Source organism: Cynoglossus semilaevis, chromosome 5 (genome assembly GCF_000523025.1).
Source record: "Cynoglossus semilaevis isolate Cse_v1.0 chromosome 5, Cse_v1.0, whole genome shotgun sequence".
Taxonomy (NCBI): Eukaryota; Metazoa; Chordata; class Actinopteri; order Pleuronectiformes; family Cynoglossidae; genus Cynoglossus; species Cynoglossus semilaevis.
The window spans coordinates 4,535,473-4,543,638 of NC_024311.1; positions in this window are offsets into that span (position 1 = coordinate 4,535,473).

Consider the following 8,166-nt stretch of genomic DNA (forward strand, 5'->3'; position numbering starts at 1 on the left):
CTCAACAGTAGTCTTAACATATTTCACCGTATGGGTCTGGGGTTGACATCTCCATGCCCCTGGATCCTTTAAGAGCAGATTTAGAGTGATTTTCACTGCAATTATACCTGCCAGCTCTGACTGGTAGGGTTGCCCTCTTCTCTGCTCATATACTGTCATGCCAGAGAACAGTTCCACTAATGCAGCAGAGGCTGAGTGCTGAGGCCCAGGGCCAACAGCCAGACAAACGCTAAAGTCTCCCCCCACTGTGTCGGGTTACAATAGCCCTCCGTCAGGTCCCCGTGTGGTGCACAGGACAGGGAGCCATTCACAGCCAGGGGAAGGTGATAATGAGCTCCTGCACTGGGTGTCAGTCGCCACTGCTCCCTGTCCTTATGATCTGCAAATGTGTGTGGGTGTGCATGTGATGGCTTCAGTAGCACAATTGGAAAGGGCCTATCATGTGGAGGTGCAAATGACAGTGTTAGGCCACACCAGGTGATTAGTGACCTCTCGACCTTTAAATAGCCTCTTTTCCTATGTTGCAAGATGGAAATTGTAAGTTTGAAAGCTGAAATACTAAATTAAAATTTAGCCACTATATATTTTTACCTCGGCATCTTTAGCTTGGTTATTATAATATGATTAAACGCAGTCTTAAGTATAGTATAAAAACCCACAGCCATACTCCAGTCACTTCATGTGCATACGTGTGTGTGTGTGTGTGTGTGTGTAATTTCTCTGCAGGACCTCTGTGACCTCTGACCATAACTCTGTCTGGGACCTGGCTGCAGCTTCTTCACCCCATATATCAGATTAGCCATAAAACCTGCCTTAGCCTCACTCTGCTTCACATAGTGGGCGCTAATGAGAGATGCTCTATCAGCTGTACAATGAAACCACTCACTATCAGCTGTGGAGTAGTGTGGGTAATAAAGAGGGGAGTGGTGTTGAGGACAGTTTGATCCCTTACAAGAAGGGTGACATGTCTTTGCGCTGCCATGTCGACACCACGTCCATTTTACCTGTATTAGAGCGGACGATGAAGGCGAGGCTCATTTTCCAGGTGAGAAGAGGTTCTACACAGACTTGAGCACTCGGTGGTAATTTCACAGATATTTCACAGAAGCTCAGAAGAACGTTTTTGGGTCACAGTGGTTTTAGAGGACATTAGCGGAGACGAGCTTCTGCACGGCAGCAGTGTAGCAGCTGCCCTCACTGTCTGAGTGAGAAAATGAGACATGGCTGCAGTGGCTGTCAGTGACCAGCAGACTGAGAACGTTGATGCTGTTGGGCAGGGAGCACACACCCACACACACACATATACAGTATATATATATAAATCGCTTAGTTAAAAATGTTAATTAATATTAAATATTCATTCAGTTGCTGATCAAGTGTGTACTTCACCAAAACATCTGACTTTAGGTCATGTGCTGTAGGCATTATACTTAGTGTGAAGTGTTTGTCCACAGATATGTATTTTTATTGGCTGTCGTCCCAGGTGCTGTGTACACTGGTGCAGGTGTAGACCAATTGAGTCCTGTGAGGAACTCTGTTGTACGTAGGAAGCACACACTGATTTTGCAGTTGTTTTTGCAGTTGTCCTGACACTGTGTTGTGAGATGTTGACAGTGGGGGCGGGGAGTGGGGGTACTGCGTATCTGAAAGCCATCTCGTTCTCACACAGACACATACACACACATGCGCGTGCGCTGTAGCGGTGGGAGCTCCGTTTGTTAGCTTGTTGCTGACTCTGCCATCCAGAAATACTGTATATAATGGAGTCAAATAGGTTTCCTCCTGTCACACCACACTGTCAGGTCCAAACCGTAGCACTGAAGCATCGGATGAAGTGGTCCATTATCTATCGTGGACGCAGAAGTGAACCAGACTCACCTCTGTCCACTTGTGTTTTATCATACAAACTTACCACCTCCTGTAAACACGTCATTTATTCCTTTGACCTTTACACTTTTCTATGATAGTCTTTGGAATCGTATTAAAAATCATACAGAGAACAACAGCGAAGATTTTTATTGTATGCTTTTGGTAGAATAAATAACAACAAGACTTGATAACTAATTGGTTTTATGGAGCAGCTGCTCTGGCTGTCATCAGTAGGAATGTCAGTAATGCAGGGGAATGTTATGACACACACCCTTTTGGAAAGGGGAATGTTATGACACACACCCTTTTTTTCCTTATATTCTTCCTTCCATACGTTCCCCAACATGAGAAGTTTCCTGCAGGATGTATCGCGTTGACACATTGTGACGGATTCTTTCCTATTTTTTTTCCTTTTAAGTAATATTCAACTGTTGAAGTGTTATTTGTGTTTTTTTGCACCCCTCATTTTGCATTATTTTCTTAGAGCTAAAGGCAGCCAAAGGGACATGAACAATGCAGCTTTCCCAGAATAAACACAGCTTCTTGAATGATTTATCCACACTCTGACATCACCTCCCAAAAAATATATTTTCCAAGATGGGTCAATAAAAATTAACATGCTCGGACTAAAGTGAGGTACCTTTTGCTTTTTTCATGAACAATATATGAGGTGCTTTTTGCAAGTCAAATCCTTAAGAGATTTACTGCCATCTTCACTTTCAATGCTCTGTTAAAAAAAAAAGCAGGCGTATGATGGCGTGCCACAGAAATGAAAATGGAAAGTAATGGAGTTTTAAAATAGAATACGCCGAACCAAGTAAACGTATGACGTTTGTACCCATTTTAAAAATGCTATAAAAATATAATAATAGTTAAAAAATTCAATAAATCAGATGGAAGGACAACAGGCCATGGAAATAGAACAAGAGGGTCATATTAAGTTTCTTTAAATACAGTGATTTTCTGGTTTATCAGAATTATAATTGCTGTGATTTTTGTTTGATCATCCCTTTTATATACAGTAGTGTTTATTTGCTATAGGAGACAGGCTGTGATCTTATGATCTTTTGTCGTTCTGCCTGTTATAATGAGATCAACTCAACTTGTCATCTTCAGATGATGTACTAATATAGTGGAGAATAGGTTGGTACAATTCTCTAAGAATTTTTTTTTCCCCGTGATGGAATAGATAAATGCTGGTGCTGTTCCCATCTGTGCTGTCAGTCTCATCAAACCTCTGTCTCCTCTCCTAAAGTGACCAGTAATTAGGATCCTGGCTTTCTCTCTGCATGTTATCGCTTTAACAATGTCTGGAGTGAGATGCTCTTTGACTGCTGGTTGTGCAGTGACCTGTGCACATCCAGCTTTTCTCTGTTTATTTGTGTGTATTCTTCACCCACTAACAGCCATAGGGTGCTGAGTCTCAGCTTCACCTGGCCACTGCTCGGAAACTGGGTATCTGGAACCGACAGGCGGAACAGAAATCAAATTAACCCAGACAAAACCAAAAGAAGTGCCTGAATTCTCTTGCACATACATTCAAAACAAAAACGGGAGTCTGGCTGTTTTCTCCCCTTCAATGGCAGCATGTGTCAGTTCAGCTCACTGTTGTTTACTGGTGTTTGTCTGAAGGCCGTCAGCCACCCCCACTCTCCTCCAGAGGGCTGTCAACATGCACCTTGCGAGGACACTGTGTTGGGGATGTAAAACAGCCAATGGGCGATGGCAGGGTTTGACCTCTTTAGACAGAACGAGCAATTTTGTCATGGTGTGAGGGATCATTTACACAATTCAAAGCCAATTAGCGTCATTTCTCTAATTGACTTTGTTTTATCAGATGGGTCAAATGGTTCCATGTTCATAGAAAATCTGGGCCAAAGCCGTCCACTGCACATCACACACCGCCTGTAGGCTTAAAGGGAAAAAATGGAAGCTAAATTAAAGCTAAATTAGTTATCACAGCAGTCATCTACCAGCAAGGATTCTTTCTCCATGAAGATTGCTGCTGAGTTTTTAGGTGAGTCTCTGCGTGGCTCATCTTTCATCTGCGTCTGCAGCTCTGTGTCCAGAAGGCATCCAGACTAATTTCTTTTCTACCCTTTACATCGCACCTCATCATAAACTCCCCCCGACTCCACAAAGCTGTGGAGAATAAATCGACCATATTTCAGCACTGATGCTCTCTGCCCATTCCCAGTCCTTCAGAGGGGAGGGCAGTAGCCCTGGCAGTTTGTTGTTTTTATTTAATGCACTTCCACTTCCATGTCATATTTTCTCTCTTTAATTGATGCCCATGCCAGTGCACCATTGAGGGGATGCTTTCTCCAAACAGGCCCTTATCTTGCTCTAATAGGCCTGGCACTCCTCTGAGGCCTTCAGCTGTGTCAGGCCACTGCTGCCTCGATGCGCCTCTGGTTTCAACTGTTGCCGTGTTGCCCATTATTTCTCTCACCAGGCCTCACTATTCCCTGTGCTCATCCTTCTGCCACCCCCTCCTCACCCCCCCCAACCCCTGCTTTCCACAGCTTTCTTAGCCCTATCTTTCAACGGTGCCTGCTCTGCTCCGTGCTCCTCATTCTTCAGTGTTTCATCAAGTATAATATGAGCACGCTTTTACAGTAAACATTTTTCTTCTTGTTTTTCTCTGCTGTTCCCCACCACAGGCCCGCTCCTGTCCCTGTTATTTGTGTTTTATGGAGGTGCTTTCGGCCATGTGCCACCCATCACCACTAGCCCACTGCATGAGGTCTCCCTGATGAACTGTGCCAGTCATGATTGTTTTCTACATAAAGGTTGTTCGGGACATGCAGTTTGGATTTTTCTGTTTGTTTCTCCATATGTGTGTGTACACATATTTGTGTGTAAAAGGAATCGCGTCCATTTGTGGCCACCAGAGTTAAAAGAACACTGTGACAAGTGAAGCGTTAGATGTACGCTGCTGGACTCGTACGCCATCTTGGAATCAGAGCCCCCGTGTGCATTGATAGATTGGCAAAGCAGTTTGTTCTACCAAATTTAACAATGATACATCATTACAACAACTTTGGGGGAAATCTATAAAATCAATGGGCCTGCCGGAGGAGCAGGATTAGTATTACTAACACGCTGAGAGAGTGTTAAAGTGCCTGAGTATGGATCCCAGTCGTGGCTTGGATCAATGGCATTTGTGGACACTAAGCTCAATAACAAGCCATCCAAGAACTGGTTAGAAGAAGAAAGAAATAGATGTGAAAAGCAAATTTGCTGGTAGAGAAGCTAATATCCTGTGTGCGCCTGGCTGAACATGAGCGCTGCAGCTGCTGGCGGTTGGAGCGAGAGTGCAGGGCAGGGAAGGAATAGATTTTACTGCTGAAATGATACAGCCACAAATGTAGCCGTCTTTATTGATGTTCCTCCATCATTAATATTGACAGAATGGAGCAGAGGATTTAAAATACATTGATCTTAAAGGGTGGGAAAAAAGTATTGAGTGCCCCAATTAGAGTAATTAATTATTGACTGTATTCAAAAATATATATGTATGCAGACGAAGAATCCTGTGCAGCAGATGTCTTTGGAAAAATCCTTGAACCTTGTTGACTTTCATGATGCAGCAGGCAGAGAAAAAAAGTCAAATTTGCCGTGTTTTTAAAATGGAAAACCTGGTGCAAAACATGGTTCTGTTTCATGATAGGAATTGCAGGCTTTTGTGAAAAGAACATTTTCCACAACAGCAAACAAAGGGGAAACAATCTCCAGCCAGTTGCTGTGTAATTCAAACCTAAAATTGGACTTCCTGAAAACCAACAATGGGACTGTGACATCAACTGTTCACTGAGGCCAAGGAAAAAAAAAAAGTCATCGCTAAAGGTGTACTTTACATTTCAACTTCACACATGTTAAATATTAAAAAGAAATACACAAGGCTGGAGTTATACTTTGTAATAATTATTAGTGCTCTGTATGGAGTTTGCATGTTTTTTTCTGATACTCCATCAGTTACCTACTTACCCCTAGTTGAACACCATTACCATCAGTCACTGTGCTGATACCAGCGTGTTGACGAGTCTTTTCTTTTTTTTTCTTCTTGTTCTTGGACCTTCAATAAAACAAATGTCTCTTTAAAACAGCCAGTCTGTTTCCAAAGCTTAATCTTTGCAATCAGGTTACTACATTTATGTTTTGTCTTCTGTTATATCTACACTGTGGACAACATGTAGGTGCTGAGACTTTGAAACAGCAAACAGAGAAAATAATCAAAGACAGATATTCTATTTACAGCACACCCAGCAGCCAAACAGCCTGGTTTGTCATAACAAAAGCAGGAGAAAAACCATCCATCGTTTTTTTTTTCTTTTTTTTTTTTTATCCAACTGCAGCCAGTTCATATTTCCCTTTAGTTTCCATGTGTTTGCTGCGAAACTGTGTTTATTTCTGTTTGATAAACCTATGAATTATATCATCCAAAAAGCTGGCCAGACAAAAGGACCTGAAAAGACCACAAATTCCACTTCTGTCTGTTTTAATGGCAGCTCACTGTCTTAGTGTTTCATTAATGCCACTGGTGTCTGAGTGTCGGTGATTGACAGCCGGTAATCTGAAGACTGTAGTAAAATGTCCAATCACAGCAGCCAAGGAGAATCAAAAACAGTCCCAATTTGATGCTGATGAGAAAAGGAGAGCCAGGGGCGACATTTTTACACCCCTGAGCCAAACCTTGAAGCTGCAAATTAAAACACAGCCCCAGGTCCCCTGCTCTGGAAAGTTTGAGGAGCTGCATACAGACTTTTACAGGGTGACTTTAACCACTGCTCCAGAAAGTCGTCTTACTATATATATATACAGTATACTGTATATACCACTTGTCAAATACACATATTTACAGAAGGCGGATCACACATAAGATAGATTTCCTAATTTGCTCAGATGAAGATAAGCACACTGTGTGATTTCATGTGATTGCTCACGTCCGGATGTTCTGTGATAGAACATCCTGCAGTGGGGCAGACCTAAAAAAGCAGAGGAAACCAGTGAAGTGCTTTCACACAACATTATCTTTCAACCCTCAATGTACGGCACTCATGAGAACAAGAAGGCAACATCTACTGACTTGCTGAGTTTGTGAAAAAATAAAAAAAATAAGACATGAAAGGAGACACTGAAGATGTTCTTGTAAGAACAACAGGAAGGAACTCAGAAAAAAGATGAGATAACGCGGCCCTAGTGATAGAGATTTGAAAATCAGGCCAGTTTGTTTTTTTCAAAGCCATGAGAATCAGAGATGGGCTGTAATTAAACAGCCTAATGAGGTTGATGCTCTGTGAAAGCTCTTCTTGAATGGACTCCTGCTCTTTGTGGCAGAGAGGCTTCTCTTTCAAACACGTCAAAGAAGTTTCTCACAGAGCAGTTATCACAGCATGTCAAATTGCCTCAGCTCAAGAAATAATTTGGATTTTTTTTCTCTTCATAGAGGGCTGCGAAACAAAAGCCCCCTCCCCAGTACCCCCTCTCTAATTTGACTTGGCAGGGTCCCTCTGGGTGGGGGGTCCACAGAGAGGACAGAGAGAGCTCTGCCAAAGAATTACAGGATGAGAGAGGTTGAGATGAGTGTCTCTAGCTTTGTGTGTGTGTGTGTGTGTGTGTGTGTGTGCTGAAGGTGTGCACATGTGATGGACATGAGGGTGTGGTGGCAGTAGGGGGTTTGGGATTTTGAGGGCTTACAGGCAATTTTGTCTAAAATGCTGCAATTGTTACTAAGATTGAACAGTGCTAAGCGCTGACACTCATTTTCCAGTCTATTCATTATCTACTCTGTATTTACTTATCTTTGTCTCGCGTGGATAGGAAAATTGTGTTGGGGTGTGTGTGTGTGTGTGGGTGGGGGGGGGGTACGGGTGGGGGGCATTTGTGTGGGGCGTGTTTTCTTTAACAGACATGGCTAAGTTAAAGTAGGCTGTCGTTACCTTATGAACACAAATTGGTACTCCCTGTTTTTCAGTGATATCATAATCCTGCATTAGATCTCTGATTTCTCCAAATGTCATTTGGTTTCTATTTTTTGTGTATGGCTTGGTTGAAATCATCCAATTTTGTGCAGAAAGAAACTTAGCGGGAAACAAAATTACATGAATATCCTGGAAACAGTAATAATTATGTGGCGCTTTTACAACATATGCCAATTTACGAGTTTACGATTTTTTCGTCTTTGAAAATAAATCCCCTCATAAATGATTCAGTCCTGGTGAGCGATCATCTGACGAGGAATAATAAAGCGGGACATGCCGACTTGTATTTACATTCAAATAAATGCAGACAAAG